This window comes from Engystomops pustulosus, chromosome 2, assembly GCF_040894005.1.
Source record: "Engystomops pustulosus chromosome 2, aEngPut4.maternal, whole genome shotgun sequence".
NCBI classification, from domain to species: domain Eukaryota; kingdom Metazoa; phylum Chordata; class Amphibia; order Anura; family Leptodactylidae; genus Engystomops; species Engystomops pustulosus.
Genome location: NC_092412.1, coordinates 106,817,235 through 106,839,984, shown reverse-complemented (window position 1 = coordinate 106,839,984; position 22,750 = coordinate 106,817,235). Strand labels below are relative to the sequence as shown.

General features: G+C 40.9%; 1 long non-coding RNA gene across 2 annotated transcripts in view; it reads left to right on the top strand.

Moving 5' to 3' along the window:
• LOC140118247 (uncharacterized) overlaps nt 1-22,750 on the top strand; it is a 47,648-nt gene that overhangs the window by 2,330 nt on the left and 22,568 nt on the right. For both annotated transcript variants that reach the window (XR_011853160.1, XR_011853159.1), the window contains exon 2: nt 17,867-17,930. This is a non-coding gene — a long non-coding RNA (uncharacterized lncRNA). The remainder of the gene's footprint in view (nt 1-17,866; nt 17,931-22,750) is intronic.

Below are 22,750 nucleotides of genomic sequence, written 5' to 3'. Positions count from 1 at the left end.
GATAAAAGAACTTTTTAGATTTTGCCCATTGGCTGCAATGAAAAAACTGTGAAAATGTAATGGGGTCTGCATACTTTCCTTACCCACTGTACATCTGCCACATCCAGGGGCATAACAACAGGGGTAGCAGTGGCCCCTATATATGGGGTCCAGAGTGTCAGAGGACACGGCACCTGATCTGACACACTGTTACTGTAGATAAAAAACAAGACACACTAGTTAGTTGTTCCACTGACTATAGAGCTTGCTGTGTTGCTAACATTACTGGGCAACACCATAGTCTGGCGCACAACATCCAGCTGTGAGGTCCTGCTGCCCCTCCACCATTAACTATTTCCTATGCTGCCCCTCCACCATTAACTATTTCCTATGCTGCCCCTCCACCATTAATTATTTCCTATGCTGCCCCTCCACCATTAATTATTTACTATGCTGCCCCTCCACCATTAATTATTTACTATGCTGCCCCTCCACCATTAATTATTTACTATGCTGCCCCTCCACCATTAATTATTTACTATGCTGCCCCTCCACCATTAATTATTTCATATACTGTCCCCCACCATTAATTATTTTATATGCTGCCCCCCACCATTAATTATTTCATATGCTGCCCCACCACCATTAATTATTTCATATGCTGCCCCACCACCTCTAATTATTTCATATGCTGCCCCACCACCATTAATTATTTCATATGCTGCCCCGCCACCATTAATTATTTCATATCCTGCCCCACCATTATTTATTTTATATGCTACCCCTCCACCATTAATTATTTCATATGCTGCCCCCCACCATTAATTATTTCATATGCTGCCCCCCACCATTAATTATTTCATATGCTGCCACCCACCATTAATTATTTCATATGCTGCCCCTCCACCATTAATTATTTCATATGCTGCCCCTCCACCATTAATTATTTCATATGCTGCCCCACCACCATTAATTATTTCATATCCTGCCCCACCATTAATTATTTTATATGCTACCCCTCCACCATTAATTATTTTATATGCTGCCCCTCCCTCCACCATTAATTATTTCATATGCTGCCCCTCCCTCCACCATTAATTATTTCATATGCTGCCCCCCACCATTAATTATTTCATATGCTGCCCCTCCACCATTAATTATTTCATATGCTGCCCCTCCACCATTAATTATTTCATATCCTGCCCCACCATTAATTATTTTATATGCTACCCCTCCACCATTAATTATTTCATATGCTGCCCCTCCCTCCACCATTAATTATTTCATAGGCTGCCCCTCCCTCCACCATTAATTATTTCATATGCTGCCCCTCCCTCCACCATTAATTATTTCATATGCTGCCCCCCACCATTAATTATTTCATATGCTGCCCCCACCATTAATTATTTCATATGCTGCCCCACCACCATTAATTATTTCATATGCTGCCCCACCACCATTAATTATTTCATATGCTGCCCCCCACCATTAATTATTTCATATGCTGCCCCTCCACCATTAATTATTTCATATGCTGCCCCCCACCAATAATTATTTCATATGCTGCCCCGCCACCATTAATTATTTCATATCCTGCCCCACCATTAATTATTTTATATGCTACCCCTCCACCATTAATTATTTTATATGCTGCCCCTCCACCATTAATTATTTCATATGCTGCCCCTCCACCATTAATTATTTCATATGCTGCCCCCCACCATTAATTATTTCATATGCTGCCCCCCCACCATTAATTATTTCATATGCTGCCCCTCCACCATTAATTATTTCATATGCTGCCCCTCCACCATTAATTATTTCATATGTTGCCCCTCCACCATTAATTATTTAATATGCTGCCCCTACACCATTAATTATTTCATATGCTGCACCTCCACCATTAATTATTTCATATGCTGCCCCTCCACCATTAATTATTTCATATGCTGCCCCCACCATTAATTATTTCATATGCTGCCCCTCCACCATTAATTATTTCATATGCTGCCCCTCCACCATTAATTATTTCATATGCTGCCCCCCACCATTAATTATTTCATATGCTGCCCCTCCACCATTAATTATTTCATATGCTGCCCCCCACCAATAATTATTTCATATGCTGCCCCTCCACCATTAATTATTTACTATGCTGCCCCTCCACCATTAATTATTTACTATGCTGCCCCTCCACCATTAATTATTTACTATGCTGCCCCTCCACCATTAATTATTTCATATACTGCCCCCCACCATTAATTATTTTATATGCTGCCCCCCACCATTAATTATTTCATATGCTGCCCCACCACCATTAATTATTTCATATGCTGCCCCACCACCTCTAATTATTTCATATGCTGCCCCACCACCATTAATTATTTCATATGCTGCCCCGCCACCATTAATTATTTCATATCCTGCCCCACCATTAATTATTTTATATGCTACCCCTCCACCATTAATTATTTCATATGCTGCCCCCCACCATTAATTATTTCATATGCTGCCCCCCACCATTAATTATTTCATATGCTGCCCCCCACCATTAATTATTTCATATGCTGCCCCTCCACCATTAATTATTTCATATGCTGCCCCTCCACCATTAATTATTTCATATGCTGCCCCACCACCATTAATTATTTCATATCCTGCCCCACCATTAATTATTTTATATGCTACCCCTCCACCATTAATTATTTTATATGCTGCCCCTCCCTCCACCATTAATTATTTCATATGCTGCCCCTCCCTCCACCATTAATTATTTCATATGCTGCCCCCCACCATTAATTATTTCATATGCTGCCCCCCACCATTAATTATTTCATATGCTGCCCCTCCACCATTAATTATTTCATATGCTGCCCCTCCACCATTAATTATTTTATATGCTACCCCTCCACCATTAATTATTTCATATGCTGCCCCTCCCTCCACCATTAATTATTTCATAGGCTGCCCCTCCCTCCACCATTAATTATTTCATATGCTGCCCCTCCCTCCACCATTAATTATTTCATATGCTGCCCCCCACCATTAATTATTTCATATGCTGCCCCCACCATTAATTATTTCTTTTTTTTTTTTTTGAAAATTTTTCTTTATTTAATTTTCCAATACAAAAAGATTAAAGACGAGACATACATAGAACCATTGTTCGACAATAACACAATACAATAACATACAATTACATTGAAAGAAAAACCAGGAAGGGGTTAACCCTTCTAACCCATTTACAAAAAGAAATCCCCACACTGTTTGCCCTGGTACTGCATCTTCTATAATCAATCTCCTGTCTATTGTCCAACTTTCCAGCTATAATAATATCCACTATTAATCTTCACCTATTGTGAAGGATCTGAATGTTTCGGATTTCCTGAAGTCTAACCAAGCTTGCCATGTTTCATTGAATCTATCCCTTGTCCCTTTTACTAATGATGTTAACTCCTCCATACATCTAATATCGTCCACTTTTTGGAGCCACAAAGACACTGGTGGCTGTCTAGGTTGTTTCCACATAGTTGGAATACAAAGGCGCATAGCCAACATTAAATATCTTAACAAAGACTTCCTGTATTCATTTCTTGGTAAGTCACTGCACTGGAGGAGGACAAAAATTGGTTCAAAAGGGAAATTGATGTGTAGTTCTTGTTGGATCAGATCACGAATAGTTCCCCAGAATGGTACTATTAGGGGGCAGGACCAAAATATATGTAGGTATGAACCCTCTGCTTGCATACACCTCCAGCACACTGAGCTAACCTCTGGATACATTCTATTAATTTTAGTAGGTACACGGTACCATCTGGAAATTAGTTTATAATTACTTTCTTGGAATTTCGAGTTGAGTAGAGAGGTATGTGAAAACTCAAAACTGCGTTCCCATTGCTCTTCTGAAATATTAATTTGTAGATCTTGTTCCCACCTCAAAGTAAAGGATGGCAATTCGAAATTATTAAATCTTAGGAGCAAACCATATATCCTAGAGAGGGGATGTCGCACTCGATCCGTCCCTAGACACATTTTTTCAAATTCCGTGTGGTTACTTTCAAACTCCCCTAGTCCTTGTAGTGAGTCTAAAAATACCTGAAGGAAAAAACTTTTCCATGGAGATAATACTGGGACCCCCCATTTTTCTGAAACTTCTAAAGGTTGCATCCAGCCTGTTTCTGTTCTAAAATGTAAAACCTTATTTATCCCTGCCCTGTTCCATTCCTTAAATACTGGATCAACCATCCCAGTAGGGAATCTCAAGTTTCCCAGTATAGGGTACATTAAGGACGCTGTGGGAATAAGCTTACCTTTAATCTGATGGGTGTGGCATACACGCAATGTTGCTCCAATAGTTGGATGTATAAGTAACTGTTTTGTATATTTGTATTCCAACCAGGGAGTATTAGAAAGGGGGACCCGGATAGCCTCCTGTTCTATTGCTATCCATTTTTTGTTCTTATAATTTTTGCACCAATCTACGACCCTTACCATGTGTGTAGCTTTATAATACATTCTGAGGTCCGGGACTGCCAGTCCTCCCCTATTTCTTGGTTTGCATAATATCTCTAACTTTATACGTGGTTTTTTACCTCCCCATATAAATTTCTGTTCTATGGTTGTTATTAACTTAAAAAATTTCTCCGGTATACGGATCGGTAACGCTTGAAATAAGTATAGGATCCTTGGCAAAACATTCATTTTAAAGATCGCAATACGTCCCAGCCATGTGAACCTTCCCTTAATCCATCTTTCACAATCCTTTTTAATTGAATTTGCAAGTGTTATATAATTTGTTCTATACAGGTCCTTTAAGTCCCTCGTCAATTTTACTCCCAGATATGTCATTCCCTCCCCTGGCCATCTAAAGGGGAAGGTCTCTTCCAGCGTTTTAATCTCTTCCACGCACATTGACACCGCAGTTGCCTCGGACTTGGCATAGTTAATTTTAAAATTGGACAGGGAGTAATATTCCTTAAATTGTCTCAGAAGATTGGGGATGGAAATTCTAGGTTTAGAGACAAAAAACAATAGGTCATCTGCGAATGCAGCCACCTTCACTTCTTCATTTTGAATTGCAATACCTGAGATATTTTGGTCTGCCCTAATGTATCTCAGGAAGGGTTCTAGGGTTAGTACAAAGATTAGGGGTGAAAGTGGGCATCCCTGCCTTACCCCGTTCTTTATAGGCAGGTCTTTAGAAAGAATCCCATTTACCCTGACTTTTGCTGTGGGATGGGTATAAAAGGCCAGGATCCACTGCATCATGTTGTATTTAAGGCCAATTCCCCGCAGTGTCTCAGCCATGTATGTCCAATTCACCCTATCGAAGGCTTTCTCTGCGTCCGTTGACAACAGAGCAACTGCCTTTTTTTGTACCCGGGCCAGGTGCATCAAATTGATTGCTTTGGTTGTATTATCTCTGGCTTCCCTGCCGGGGAGAAAACCTGTTTGATCTAAATGTATAAGTTTACTTACTATTGGTGTCAATCTTTCTGCCAATATCTTGGCCAGAGTTTTAGAATCCACATTGAGAAGGGAAATTGGCCTATAGCTGTGACACTGCGAGGGGTCCTTACCCGCCTTCGGCAGGACCGTGATATATGCCCTCAGTGAATCGTATGGTGGAGCCCCGTTTTCCGTCAGGGAGTTGAAGGCCCCTACCAAGTGAGGCCCCAGCTCCCCTTGGAACAGTTTGTAATATTTTGTGGAGAACCCATCAGGTCCTGGTGCCTTTCCTGGGGGTAAGTTCCTAATTGCTTCCCTTACCTCTTCCTCCGAGAAGGGTCTTTCTAAGTCTTCTAGGTCTGCTTCTGATATTTTTGCCATCCCTGAGTCTCTTATATATTTTTGGATCCGAGACTTAAAATCTGAATTTGAGATGTTATGGTTCGTTTTGTCTACTGAATATAGGGAGGCATAATACTCTCTGAAAGTTTCTGCTATTTCCTCCGGCTTAGAGACCTTATTCCCTTGTGCATTTATAACCATGGGAACATATGTAGATGCACGTTGATCCCGTAGTGCTCTTGCTAATCCCCGGCCGCATTTGTTACCTTGTTCGTAATAAAACCGTCGACCTTTAAGTAAAGTGTTTTGGGCTTTATACGTCAAAAGTGAGCGTAGGTCTTCTCTCGCTTGAAACAGTTCTATTTTAAGATCATTGTCTAGATTTCTTTTATGTTGTGTCTCTAGTCTTTTAATTTGGTCCAAGAGATCATTCAGGCGCCCCTCCCTTTCCCTTTTTCTTCTTGCTCCATGCTTTATTAGAATTCCCCTTGTTACTATTTTATGTGCTTCCCATCTCATATAAGGGTTAGTTATATTTTCTCGATTCGCCGAGAAGTGCTCTAACAAAGCCTCCTTAATTTCTGCTACTATTTGTGCGTCCTCTAGGAGTGACTCATTGAGTCTCCATTGCCATTGTTTCACCTTGGGGTTGCCCAGGTTCAAGGTCATATCTATTAGTGCATGATCTGAAAAAGTTATATTATCTATGGTTGCCCGTTGGAGCAAGGCTAGGTCATGATGTTTTATAAAAAACATGTCCAATCTTGAGTATATGTTGTGTGGGATTGAGTAAAATGTGTAGTCTTTCTCATTTGGGTGCAATAAGCGCCAAGAGTCAATATATCTGTGTCTATATAGGGTGCGCCTTATCTGTCTTAGGGCAGCCCCCGAATGTTGAGAGGCCCCAGATGAGATGTCCAGACTGGGATCGAGTGCGACATTAAAATCCCCTCCCAGGACCACAGTTCCCTCTTCAAAGTCGGCCAAACGTTCCAAGAAATTAGTCAGGGCTCTACCCTGTCCATTGTTTGGTAAGTACACAGAGGCAAAAGTGTATGTCTGCGAGGCAATACTACCTTTTACAAATATCATCCTCCCTTCTTCATCTGTAGTCATATCCATAAAGACCCAGGGGATAGTGTTAGATATTAATATACTAGTCCCTTTTGTTTTGGGGTCGGTGGTATAACTATGGTATGCATGTGGGTATGCAGTCGTTGACAAGCGATATGGTTTACGGAGAGACAGGTGTGTTTCTTGTAGGAAAACCACCTGTAACTTTTTCCTTCTCAAAAGATTCCACAGAATAGATCTTTTACCTGTGCTATGCAGACCCTTTACATTCAATGATCCTATTAACATAGATATATGTGGATCAGGGGGAGCCATTTCAATGTTTTATCCCGATATGGATGCCCCCAGGGTCAACAAGGCGGGCAAGGAGAAAAAAGAAAAAAGAGAGAAGAGGAGAAAAGAAGAAAAAACCAAGAGAAAGAAGAAAGAGAGAAAGAACAAGAAAAAAGGGAGAGAGGAAGTGATTAAAGGAAGTACGACACCACACTACACGAAACACGTACAAAAAGAGACAAGAGTGGCCCACCCACTCAGTTAATGGGTTTTGTAGGAAACTTCTTGTCCTACTTAATACTGGGGTGTCAAAAGAACAAAGTATGAGGCCTGCTCCATATATTCTCAGGGCCTTAAAATAAAAAATAAAGTTCCGAAGGGTGAGAGGAGGGGGTTCCAATCCCCTCACCTCCTCCCAACTTCTATCACCAGACTTTACATAGAGGTCTCCGTCCTTATCCCCACAGCAATACCGGTAATTAGATAGGGGTCCTTATTCCAGAGATCATTTCCCAGTGGGGCTGAAATTCTAAAGTAGGTAGTTGTAGGGATAGGGGGAGAGAGAGGAAAAAAGAAGAATGAAAAGCCAAGCGGAAGGGGAAAGCGGAAAACCAATAAGACGTAACTTAGTCAATCCTATTTTACCCTATTAGTTGCCAATAGGTAATATCTAACATTCTTTAAACATTGTTCCTATCCGGCTGGGACCTTCATCTCCAAACTTAAGCAGATGTATAATCTCGGGCGGGCAAACCAGGGGCTCTATTGGGGCACAGGGAGGGAAGAAGAGAAAAAAAAAAAAAAAAAACCCATCCCTTAAACCCTCTATCTTATTACCCCATCTCCTTTCTTTGTGATTCAATTATATGTGACTCGTGTTAGGATATGATTCTTTTCCACACTACTATTCCTCTCCCAACAGCTTAATTATATAAAACACATAAACCTTAGAATAGGACAATTAAGCATCATTATAACAATTTTAGAGGCCAATTGGCCATGTCACCAGTGTCTAGGGATTAACCCAAAAAAGACTTCCCGAGTTAAAGATAACCCATTTCAGCCTATTGTGCATTTATGTTTCACATTATTATTACCCCTATACCTTCCCCCCACCCAAACCCCACAGAAATTCTTCCCCTTTTTCTTCCCCCTCCCCCCCCCCCTCTTCTGGAGTGTGGTACCCCACTGCTAACCGGGGATAACCAAAATCTACCTGTTTGCACAATTGTGTTTCCCCTCATTATTATCCCCTTACCCTTTCTTCCCTCCCCCCCTCGTGCCCCCACAAAATTTCTCTTCTCCCTTTGTTCCCCCCCCCCCCTCCTCCCCTTCCAAGGGGCCATACCTGTTACGCCATTCATTACCCTTAACCCAATAATTCAATAATACTACATAGTCTATGTCTATTGTATGGCCAGTGTTTTAACCTCCTTACATAGGTACATAGATAGAATTTTTTTTTTTTTTTTTAAGTGATATCTGGATATGGTGCAGTTGTCATTAGCTACTCAAGTTATAGTATCATTCCATTAATAAACCTAATCCCTCTTTCGTTATAGTCTCCCCCTCCCCCCTTTTACTCAGACCGAGGACTAGAGGTCAGGCGTCCCCCAATCGTGGACCACGTGTTTGTTTGATTTTTTTAGGCTTCTTGGGGCAATGACACTGAGAGGTCAGGAAAATCATCTGGGCCAAACTGTGCCCCAATATTTACAAGGGCTGGCTGTATTTGTTCTGTCTCTGCCCTCCTGTTCCTCTCTCTATGACTTCCTGGGGGTCGCCTATGCTGTCTTGGACCCGATTCCACCCTCTGTTCCATAGGTTGAAGCCAATTTTCTACATGAAATGGGGATACATTAAGGAGAGCAAACAATCCCCTCAGATCTCTGGGATGGTGAACCACATACGTATCATTGGCAAGTTTAACCAACAGGTGGAAGGGGTGTCCCCATTTATATGTTCCACCAGCCTCCTTGATTTTCACCAACACTGGTTGAAGAGTCCGTCGCATATATAGTGTCCTTGCTGATACGTCAGGAAAAATTTTTATCTGGCTTCCTTCAAATGTAATGGGTCCGCGCAGCCAGGCTGCTTGCACAATTTTTTCTCTGTCTTTAAAATAGTGCAACCTACATAGTACGTCTCTTGGGAATTCTCTTGAGACCCTTCCGTGTCTATATACCCGGTGAACCCTGTCCACTTCATAGACGGTTTCTGCTGGGTTACCAGTAATCAAATTAAAGATAGTCCTAATTTTTCCTGTAAGATCCTCACGCGGCCCATCTTCAGGGATCCCTTTAATCCGGACATTGCTCCTACGTCCTCTATTCTCGTGGTCATCTATTTCAAGGGAGAGGGCCAGTATATGTTGCTGGGACTGTGCTAGATTTCTTTCCAAGTCCTCCACCCTACTGGCTATGGCGTTAACAGTTTGTTCAGTTTCTGCTGTCTGTGTGGCTAAATGTTCCACCTTTTGCCTCACAATGTCCAAAGCTTGGTTTTGGGACTGTTCCAGCCTTGTGACCATTGAGTCCAAGTATTCCTTATTGGGGAGAGTTTTTATCATCTCCATTAGTACTTGGAACTCGCTGGGTTGGTTGGCCAGGGTATCACAATAGGGTTCTAACCCCTGTCCTCTGTTCCTTACTGGGGGTTCGTTGACTGCAGATGCCCCATACTCAGCCCGTGGGCTTAATGTCCTGTTCCCCTCTGTACATGATGGGCTCCCATTAACTGAAGCGTATTGCAATCTGTTCTCAGGTGTGGTTACCCGTGTGGTCTCCCCACTAACCTGAGGGTTCAACCCGGGAGGGTTCCTCCCTTCTTCTCCCATCTGGGTTGGCTGTAGCGTATGTGTTCGAGTTCCCATCAGGCTGGTCTGCGGCTGGAACAGTTCTTCTCCAAAGCCCTCTTCTCCAGATGTCTCCTGTGTCACCGGTATGCGAACCTCCGTAACAGGCGTCTGGGCTCTCCCTTTTCCCACCTCGATCCTAGAGCCCGGTGTAGATCCACACGCTGTTCCTGTATTAAGAGCCGGGTCGGCGGTATCGAGAGAGAGCCGCTCCATGCGGCCAGCTGGTGGCGGCGTTGCACATGCTGACGCCGCGTTCCCCGTACGGCCAGATGGGGATAGCAGCCTCCCTATATCCAGGGAGCGACGCGGACCGGCCGGACCAGCGGCCCGAGATGACCCACGGCTCCCTCGTCGAGCCGGCATGGTGTCGGGGCAGGATAACGGAGCCTCCTCGTTCAAGCCCTGAGGAGCGGAGCACAGGTGAGCGTGTGTCTCACAGCCCCATACCTTGGCCACACCCTAATTGATACTTCTCCACCATTAATTATTTCATATGCTGCCCCTCCACCATTAATTATTTCATATGCTGCCCCTCCACCATTAATTATTTCATATGCTGCCCCTCCACCATTAATTATTTCATATGCTGCCCCACCACCATTAATTATTTCATATGCTGCCCCACCACCATTAATTATTTCATATGCTGCCCCACCACCATTAATTATTTCATATGCTGCCCCACCATCATTAATTATTTCATATCCTGCCCCACCATTAATTATTTTATATGCTACCCCTCCACCATTAATTATTTCATATGCTGCCCCCCACCATTAATTATTTCATATGCTGCCCCTCCACCATTAATTATTTCATATGCTGCCCCTCCACCATTAATTATTTCATATGTGGCCCCTCCACCATTAATTATTTCATATCCTGCCCCACCATTAATTATTTCATATGCTGCCCCTCCACCATTAATTATTTAATATGCTGCCCCCCACCATTAATTATTTAATATGCTGCCCCTCCACCATTAATTATTTCATATGCTGCCCCTCCACCATTAATTATTTCATATGCTGCCCCCCACCATTAATTATTTTATATGCTGCCCCCCACCATTAATTATTTCATATGCTGCCCCACCACCATTAATTATTTCATATGCTGCCCCACCACCATTAATTATTTCATATGCTGCCCCACCACCATTAATTATTTCATATGCTGCCCCACCACCATTAATTATTTCATATGCTGCCCCACCACCATTAATTATTTCATATGCTGCCCCACCACCATTAATTATTTCATATGCTGCCCCCCACCATTAATTATTTCATATGCTACCCCTCCACCATTAATTATTTTATATGCTGCCCCTCCCTCCACCATTAATTATTTCATATGCTGCCCCTCCCTCCACCATTAATTATTTCATATGCTGCCCCCCACCATTAATTATTTCATATGCTGCCCCTCCACCATTAATTATTTCATATGCTGCCCCACCATTAATTATTTTATATGCTACCCCTCCACCATTAATTATTTCATATGCTGCCCCTCCCTCCACCATTAATTATTTCATAGGCTGCCCCTCCCTCCACCATTAATTATTTCATATGCTGCACCTCCCTCCACCATTAATTATTTCATATGCTGCCCCCCACCATTAATTATTTCATATGCTGCCCCCACCATTAATTATTTCATATGCTGCCCCTCCACCATTAATTATTTCATATGCTGCCCCTCCACCATTAATTATTTCATATGTTGCCCCTCCACCATTAATTATTTCATATGCTGCCCCACCACCATTAATTATTTCATATGCTGCCCCACCACCATTAATTATTTCATATGCTGCCCCCCACCATTAATTATTTCATATGCTGCCCCACCATCATTAATTATTTCATATCCTGCCCCACCATTAATTATTTTATATGCTACCCCTCCACCATTAATTATTTCATATGCTGCCCCCCACCATTAATTATTTCATATGCTGCCCCTCCACCATTAATTATTTCATATGCTGCCCCTCCACCATTAATTATTTCATATGTGGCCCCTCCACCATTAATTATTTCATATCCTGCCCCACCATTAATTATTTCATATGCTGCCCCTCCACCATTAATTATTTAATATGCTGCCCCCCACCATTAATTATTTAATATGCTGCCCCTCCACCATTAATTATTTCATATGCTGCCCCTCCACCATTAATTATTTCATATGCTGCCCCCCACCATTAATTATTTTATATGCTGCCCCCCACCATTAATTATTTCATATGCTGCCCCACCACCATTAATTATTTCATATGCTGCCCCACCACCATTAATTATTTCATATGCTGCCCCACCACCATTAATTATTTCATATGCTGCCCCCCACCATTAATTATTTCATATGCTGCCCCTCCACCATTAATTATTTCATATGCTGCCCCCCACCAATAATTATTTCATATGCTGCCCCGCCACCATTAATTATTTCATATCCTGCCCCACCATTAATTATTTTATATGCTACCCCTCCACCATTAATTATTTTATATGCTGCCCCTCCACCATTAATTATTTCATATGCTGCCCCTCCACCATTAATTATTTCATATGCTGCCCCCCACCATTAATTATTTCATATGCTGCCCCCCACCATTAATTATTTCATATGCTGCCCCTCCACCATTAATTATTCCATATGCTGCCCCTCCACCATTAATTATTTCATATGTTGCCCCTCCACCATTACTTATTTAATATGCTGCCCCTACACCATTAATTATTTCATATGCTGCACCTCCACCATTAATTATTTCATATGCTGCCCCTCCACCATTAATTATTTCATATGCTGCCCCACCACCATTAATTATTTCATATGCTGCCCCACCACCATTAATTATTTCATATGCTGCCCCCCACCATTAATTATTTCATATGCTGCCCCACCATCATTAATTATTTCATATCCTGCCCCACCATTAATTATTTTATATGCTACCCCTCCACCATTAATTATTTCATATGCTGCCCCCCACCATTAATTATTTCATATGCTGCCCCTCCACCATTAATTATTTCATATGCTGCCCCTCCACCATTAATTATTTCATATGTGGCCCCTCCACCATTAATTATTTCATATCCTGCCCCACCATTAATTATTTCATATGCTGCCCCTCCACCATTAATTATTTAATATGCTGCCCCCCACCATTAATTATTTAATATGCTGCCCCTCCACCATTAATTATTTCATATGCTGCCCCTCCACCATTAATTATTTCATATGCTGCCCCCCACCATTAATTATTTTATATGCTGCCCCCCACCATTAATTATTTCATATGCTGCCCCACCACCATTAATTATTTCATATGCTGCCCCACCACCATTAATTATTTCATATGCTGCCCCTCCACCATTAATTATTTCATATGCTGCCCCCACCATTAATTATTTCATATGCTGCCCCTCCACCATTAATTATTTCATATGCTGCCCCCCACCAATAATTATTTCATATGCTGCCCCGCCACCATTAATTATTTCATATCCTGCCCCACCATTAATTATTTTATATGCTACCCCTCCACCATTAATTATTTTATATGCTGCCCCTCCACCATTAATTATTTCATATGCTGCCCCTCCACCATTAATTATTTCATATGCTGCCCCCCACTATTAATTATTTCATATGCTGCCCCCCACCATTAATTATTTCATATGCTGCCCCTCCACCATTAATTATTTCATATGCTGCCCCTCCACCATTAATTATTTCATATGTTGCCCCTCCACCATTAATTATTTAATATGCTGCCCCTACACCATTAATTATTTCATATGCTGCACCTCCACCATTAATTATTTCATATGCTGCCCCTCCACCATTAATTATTTCATATGCTGCCCCCACCATTAATTATTTCATATGCTGCCCCTCCACCATTAATTATTTCATATGCTGCCCCTCCACCATTAATTATTTCATATGCTGCCCCCCACCATTAATTATTTCATATGCTGCCCCTCCACCATTAATTATTTCATATGCTGCCCCTCCACCATTAATTATATCATATGCTGCCCCCCACCATTAATTATATCATATGCTGCCACAATATTTTCACTGCTGTACTCACCTCTGGCTCCCGCGTCTTCTTTCTTCTGGCTGCTGCTGGACAGGAAGGGGTGCGCGACCGCATGAAGACATAATCACATCCAGGTTCACAGAACCTGTGTGCCGGAGTTGTCTTCCGGGCACATCGCTTCACCTGCAGTAATAGTGCTTGAGCAGCTGCTTTCGGCCGCATCGAGCACTATACAGTGACAGGCAGGAGCTTCCTGTCCGGATGGACAGAGGCCCCTGCCCGACTGCCGAAGGCGACGAGGGGGCCAGATAAAAACCGGCCGCTGGCTGTATGTGGCCCGTGGGCCGTAGTTTGGGAACCCTTTCTGTATACTTATATTTAATGTAAAGCCTCCTGTCATTTACCTCATCAGCCAGACATTCCTGACCAACTGGCCCCTGCCAGGACCTTACTCTTCTATTCATGAATACTATCATAAGGTCCTGGCAGAATGATTGTTCATGGACAGTTAGAGATCACATGACTCCCCCATCTGCAGCCATTTTATGGTCGGGAATGTCTGGCTAATGAGGTAAGTGACAGGAAGCTTCACATATTAAGAAAGCAGAGCAGAACTTTAAATAAATGTATTTTGGTAAATTCCCTAATATCCTGCCCCCACACACACATTACAAAAACATGAGGAAAAGTGGCCAACCTCTTTAAACATGAACACAAGTTCAGCTGCTATTCTGTCTACTTCTGGTTCTGTCCTGTGTATATTACTTCACCTGATTGGCAATGGTGCCAGGTTTCACATCTCCACCCAACTCATATTAATAATATATCTTACAGAAAGGCTGTTAATATTTTGTGGCTGGAAACCCAACTGTATTACTCCAACTGTATTTTAAGACCTGCAGCGGGTAAAAGGGGGGCCAGAAAACTAAACTTAGCAGATACTCTTTTCACAAATTTAGGTAGAATGGCAGATATCGGGGCACATTTACTCACCTGTCCAACAAAGTGCATTGTCCGACGAGAATGCAATATGCCGCGATTCACTAAGTTTGTGCGCCCGATCGTGCATGTGTCGCTTCCCCGATCAAGTCTGATGGAATTCACCTTCTTCCTGGTGCATGTAAGTGCATTGTCTTGAAATTTAAATCCCTCGCTCAGTCCAAATCAGTCGGATCATCCGATCGCCTGCAACACAATGCAAGCGCAGACCCCTGTTAAATACCTGTCAAAGCCATGCAATCCCCAAAAATGTTGGAAAGTCCGACGAAAGCGACCCTTAGTAAATAAGCCCCATCATGTGATCTCCTAATTACATCCCTGGCCACAACTTTTTTACATTTACAGAGCCCTATGAGGGCTTGTTATCATCAGGACAAATTGTATCTGCAGAGCTGTGTAAGGTGTTTTTTTTTAGACTGTACAACCATTTACAATTCTGATTTTTATGGGATACAAAATAGTGAATTTGGACACTTGCAAGTTTTTTTTACCATTGCCAACCACTTTGCATTTTTAACCTTATTTGCATAAAAGTTTTCTGCTCTATTACCATCAATGACCACAAAGGAATACTTCCACATCTGTATGTGTGTATATACACTGGAGATCTCTACCACAGTTCTGTGGCTATTTTGGGTTTCTTGTTAATCGACAAAGAGAAAAAAAGAGATGCACGAAACAGCTCAGCAAAATCATTTTTGTAAACAAAAGTCATCTATTTTATTTAGAAACAGACCTAAACAAAGACATACATTTAAGAACATTTAAAAATATAATGTACAAGAGATACAAGGCGGTGACTCCTGTGTAGGTCAACCACGCAACACCAGTGTTTGGTAACTTAATAATGACTGTACACCTCCCTGTCCAACATACATAGATAACAAATCATGTCAAAAGAGTATCAAATAAGTATCCTAGTCATGAGCCTAGCACCTAAGTTTGCAACCCTTTAAAGATGGTAACTTAGTGATACTTCCTATTGCATTATGCCCAGATATTAACGTGCCCAATGCCCAGTCAAAATGACAGGAATCACAACAAAGTGCCTATGTAACAAATAGTGCAATGTATGTAACAATGTAACAAATAGTGCAATGTATGTAACAATGTAACAAATAGTGCAATGTATGTAACAATGTAACAAATGGAGATGAAAAAATGTCACCCAAAGTACGTAACCATATCCCAACTGAAGGTGCAGCTGAAGATTAGAGCATCATGCAAGGCTTCTGTAGGACTGGCATATTACACAATCTGCATCATAATTAAGCCTATAACGCAAATGTGATGTTTAGTTTTCCAGTACAAGAAGTGCTGAAAAGCAGCCAATTTACTACCGAATAGTTTTTATAGTGTCTTCATTTGTAGACCCCTTTGCTGACGTTAAAATGACAGAAAGTGGCAAAGGCAGCGAAGCAACCAACAGATGTATACTGGCCCAGCTTCTATAACCCAGTCCCCACCAATCTCCTCCTCAGATTTCTAGAAAAATGCATAAAAATACAATATGATGGTGTCAATTCTTCATCTATAGAAATGATAAATGACAAAATGAAAACAATTACAATATTATTTTCTTACACATTTCCAGCGATGCATTATTCCTATGAGTCTAGATGACATTTAATTCATCATTAATTATTTACACCTTTTGATCTACATAAATAAATTGTAAAGGGAAAATAATTGGTTCACCTCGTAAATTTACAACTGGCACAATTTACAAACTAAGCCTAAAACCCATTTTTTGTAGAGGAGAATTTCTGATATCAGACATTTATAAGGCAAGATTATTAAGTGCCGGCTATTGAATTAATTAGGTTCAGTCAAATAAATTATTCAACAAGTGCCACCAAAAATGACATCAAATTGTACTAAAACCAAAGAAAGCAAATTACAAGCTTAAAATTAGGTCTCAAAATTAATTTAGAACTATTGCACTTTTTAATTTGCAAAAGTGGCATATGTTTAGCAGGATTCATTATCATTATTTGTTAAGCCTTGCTATAGAAACACAGAGCTGTGAAGGTGAATAGCTGTTCAGTAGCACTTTTTATTTAAAGAGGATTTACAATAAAAGTATTAATACGTAATTTTTCAATTAGTCTGTTGCGTATTTTAAGGAATTTTAAAATTCATACTGTTATTTCAAAAGCCATTTAAAGTACTGCTTCTTATTGCTTAGTGCCATCAATAAAAAGATCAAAATTGGAGAACAATGAATGATCACAAAAAAACCTAATCTACATTGATCAACATTTGATGGATTTTTTTGTACACTATGCCACTAAGGGATACACTATGCCATTAGGATAGTGTTTTATAAAATAATTATAATAATAAGTATATCAACATAAAACTTTTATTTTGCAAAAACGTGATGATCATAATTCGAGCACAGCAATGACCCACATTTATTAAAGCTCCTGCAACAGTTTTCTGTCTGACTTTGCACGTTCTTTTCAGTACAAAGTGCTCGCACGTGTATTTATAAAGTGCCTGCAATACATTTGTGTCGTGGCTGTACTCTACCTGACTAGACACGAAATTCTGCACTGAAAGGGGCGTTCCGATGCACAGTCGGACCGTGCGCCACATTTAACATGCAGTGTTCAACAGAATTGTGTTGCACGCTATATGTTAAAGGTGTACCAAAAAAAAAGATTCACAAAGGACGTGCACCTTGTGCAATTTGCACTGTTTTTGATAAATGTGGGCCAATGACTGTAGCACTGAAAAAAATGAAAAATTTTCAGTGTACATGCTTTTGCTTTGAATGACTTTAGCACATCTGCGGCCACTTATTCTTCCAATCTTTTCTACAGTTCGGTGCCTGTTGTGAGTTTCTTTGTCACCAAGGATTTCCCAGAGGTTTTCCATTGGGTTTAGGTCAGTACTTCTAAATGGTCCTTTCATTGTCTCATTGATTTTTATTTTAAGAAACTGCTTTACTGATTTTTCGGTGTGACAGGGGGCATGATGGTACCTGGGTAAATGGTGGCAGTATTTAAAGAGGACATCTACCACCAGATTACTCTCCTAATTAGGCTGCTCTTTCCATCTAGGGAATGGGGAGACTGTTTTTACAAGTTTTCTGGCATTTTTAATAACAAAATATTAACTTTATGCAAGCCCAGCCACCCCTACCTCCTCCTGCTCCTGGCCGGGGAATTAGGATCCAGCCAATAACGTCAGAGCCGGGCCGTGGAGGAAGCTGGACACGCGCTCTCATCTAGTTTTCCGGCAGCAGGAGGAGGCTTGCAGCTGGGGGTGTGGATACATTAACAGCCGGAGTAGCCAAGAGGGTTCCGGGCACCATCAGCCTGAGCACCTCTGGCTGTTTTACAAAGTTAATATTTTGTTATTAAAGATGCCAGAAAATGTGTAATAAAACAGTCCTTCCATCCCCCAGACGGAACAGGCAGCCCAATTAGGACACCCTTCCACCATCAATCTGGTGATAGATGTCCTTTAACACCTGCAGGTGTTAATTAGCGCAATTTCCAACCCAACCCCACACATACTTTTGAGGGGGTCCGCTCATCAGTATTTGTAACCCAGCTTCACAGCTGAGGCATTCCACTTTTATAACAGCACGTTATGTATACTCTGCGTTAATTCATTTAGCTGATCATTGGTTTTGTCAAGGGGAGTCAGATATAATTCTGTAGCATGTAATGTTATATGCTGTTTATAAGAGTAAATCATGAGCAGTAGATGTATGGACTGAACAGGCACGGATTGTATATATGATGAAAAGAAGTGGAGAAAACACCTTTCAGTATAAATATCAAAAATGATGTACATATAGAAATATGAACTGACATTTTTATAATCTTGTAAAAAGTGCTGTACATTGTAGAAACTGCTATTTATTGGGGTATAAAATGATTACACTCTAAAGGAGCTTAATGATTTATTTACCTTACATTGTAGGAAAGAAATACTATAATCTAAAACCTCTCTAATAAGCCAACTGGACATCTGCCAGCCAATGTATGGATCCAAAGACAGTATTATATTTAGTTTAGCTATGTTACAGCTAAGAACAAATGTTTGACTCCATAAATTGTACACAGAGAACAATGGCCCAGATTTATTAAAGTGCGCCAGTTTTCTGTCTAACTTTGCATTGAAAAGAATGTGGAAACTCCTTGCACGTGTATTTATTAAGTGTCTGTGCCAGAATAGTGTCTTTGTGCACCACGCCACAAAATTCTGCACCTAAAGGGGCATTCCGGTGCAAAGTCCGACTGCGAGACACATTTATTACTGATACTCAACAGAATTGTGTTGCACGCTCTATGTTAAAGGTGAACCAAAAAAAAGTTGGTGCACTCTGCCGGAGTGCAGTGTGCCCCAGTATTCAATAATTTGGCACATATAGTGCAGTTTGCAATACTTTTGATAAATGTGTGCCAATATATTTTTCTGTAGAATATAGTGGCTAGTGACCATGCCTGCTTTACCTTCAGACCAGTCACCATATGCCAGTGGTGGCGAACCTATGGCACTGGTGCCAGAGGCGGCACTCAGAGCCCTCTCTGTGGGCACCCAGGACATCACCCCAGGATAAAGTTCACCAGACAGAACTCAAAGAATCTTCCTGCAGAATCTTACTACAATGATAGGTGAATTTGCCCTCCTCCTTTTAACTGCTTTGGTGTCCTTGGGAGGCTGAAGGATTGAAAGTTGTCAATGAACAAGGAGAAATAAATTACTGCTTAAATTGCTGCGCTAGCACTTTGCAATAAATAAGTGGCTTTTGGTTGAAGTTTGGGCACTGAGGCTCAAAAAGGTTCGCCATCACTGCCATATGCCATTCATAGAATCACAGCATGTGTGGCCAACATTAGGATTCAGATTTTTAGATTATTGACACTGATTAGTCAGACACGCATTATTGTTAGTCCTGAAATTTGCCCCATGTTTTTAAGTAATCACCCGAGATAATTAACAACTAGTCTTGGAAAGATGAATGCTACGTTGGAGCTTGATTAGAACATTATATTTTTCAGCCATAAGATAAACAGTGTTCGCGCTGTGACAGTGGTCTTTGTCAAGTGCAGCTTAATTATTATTCCTTTCCGTCTGAAGAGAAAGAATTCAGAAAGAAAAATAAACCTTGCACCTAGTTAAATAAGTCTCACTTTCATATATTTTACATCCTCAAAGTCAGTGGGCCAGCTGTTGTAGGTTAAACATTTGAAAACGTTACATTTTACTTACTTTTCACTAACTGGAACTAAATATGGTCAAACCATAACCATCCAATGCATTTTACTATTATTTGAACTATTAATGTAAATTAAAATTAGCATTTTATTCTTGATGAGAAATTCCAATATACGTATGTACACCGTTCAGCTGTAACACTTAAACCACCTGTCTAATAATGTGTAGATCCACACCGCCAAAACATCTCTGACATTTTATGACATGGACTCTACAAGACCTGAGAACTTGTCCTTTGGTAGGACAAATTCTTGATAAAATTGGGATCTGGGGTCTTTTGAGGTTGTCATTTAAAATAGTTTGTCATGCACTGTGGCAGGGTAATTTGTTCTCCTAAAAGAGTTTCCAAGAAGATCATTTCCCAGAGAGCCACACTACATTCTAGTTCCATCTCTTTCTCAAATATGTGATACATAGGTACCAAACTAAACCATTCATTTGAAGTAAATGAAAACATTCATTAGATCACCTTCTACCATTGGTTCATGGTCCATTACTGATGCTAAGGTGCCCATGGCAGTCGCGTTAGGCAATGTACAAGCCATGGCCACTCAGAGCTGGTCTCTGGATTTCTGGCTCCGCAAGGGGCAAAGTACTGTGTATTTGATAACTCTTTTCAGCCCATGCAGACAAGCATTCACTCCCTATTTTCATAAATGAGCTTTGGGTACCCATAACCCTATTGCAGGGTTGCCAACTGGTCCTCCTTCAACCACTTTTGGAAGGTAATAACATTACATATAAGGGGAAAATAAATATTTGATAAAGCCCCGAAATGGAGAAGTGGGCCACAATCCATGCTGCAGTGTGTGCAAACTAGGTCAAGAACTTAAAGGGGTTGGCCACTTTTCAATAAATCTGTTCCATTAGACAGGTCTCTGTATGTATTTACCTGTGTCTTTGCCTCCTGTGAGAGCTTCAGCCTTTCCCTGTTCTCCCCATGCTGCACTTTGCATCTCCACACATCTTCCTGTTTTTCTCTTTTTCAGGCCGTCTTGTCATGACAGCCTCCAGTGCGTCTTTTTTCTCTCTGTCGCACTCACAGACACAGGGAGGTGGTGGGCAGCAGGATGAATCATCATCTCTTGCTGTAGGTCCCTCCTATTTACCAGTGTAATTACCAAAGTAATTTTTCTCCATCGTATTACATACTTATTTAATGCAATAAAATGCAAATTACTTCTATAAAAATCATACAATTATGTGAATTTTGTGGGATGTTTTTAGATTTTGTCTCTCACAGTTGAAGCTACTCGTAACTCCTTTGAAAATTACAGACCTTTCTATTCTTTTTACGTGAAAAAACATCAGTGTATCAATTGCTTATTTTCCCCACTGTATCAGGATTTTCAGCGAGGTCTGCTGTTTTTAAGATGCCCTGAGCCAGTCATCTAACCATCAATATTTTCCCCTTTGTTGCTTTTATTTAGTTCCTTATGTTTTCACTAACTTGTTAGCGGTTGTTTTTGAAAATTGGTGTACAAGACCGAAAGGCTAACATTACAGTGTAGTTTTGACTGCATCCTGGTCACACCTCAGCTCGGTGAAGTCGTTCAAACCTTGCATCGACCGGAGTGATTTACCACCTCTGATATCTTTCTCAGGTATTCTAAAGGTTTATCTACAATATAATAGATTGTAAAAGCCAATTGCAGATTAGCCATAAAGGTTCTGAATCCTTTTTCTGTGTATGAATGCAAAGACTTTAATGCAAAAGGTGTGCCAATAAAATATTCTATTATTTAAAGAGATAGCATGAGAGTATTGTCATTGCTTCAGCCAAGGATTATTTGAGATGGAAATTGAATGGTCAGATAATTTCTTTGAATAGTGGGTGCATGGCGCTTCCAGAATAGTCATGAGGTCTAGTATGGTGTATATTCTCCCAACAGGCTCTTTGCGGTTGCGGCATCACCCTGAATCCGAAGGTAAATTGGGATGTGGACAATGACTAGGTCAATGGAAAAAGCAGGGTTAAGGGAAGACACGCTATCAAAATCAGACAGATGGGTTAAAGGGAACCTGCCGTAAGTGCCCCTTTTTTAAGTTGCCTATGTCCCCACAGACATTAATCATCATATCCTCCAACAGTTTTTATAAAATTTCTGACATTTATTTTGAAAAAGATGAATGAGATGTAAGTTTTACCTGGCTCCATGCCATCTTGTCCCCTGGTCGCGGTTTCAGCAAGCATAAGATTCCCTCGCCTTCCATGAATCATCACACTGAATTTCTAGTAAAACTTCTATTTCACTCTTTTCACCTCCCTCCTCTTCTTCCTGTTCTTGCAGAAAACAGCAAGAAAAAACTCACGCTTGCGTAGTCAGCACCTTCTGCACAGCGCAGGTAGAGTGGAGTGGTCAGGCCATATTTGAGAGATCTTTTAATTCTTAACCCATCTGCTTGGTTTTAGTAGTCTTCCCTTAACCCTGCTTTTTCTATTGATCTATCTATCTATCTATCTATCTATCTAT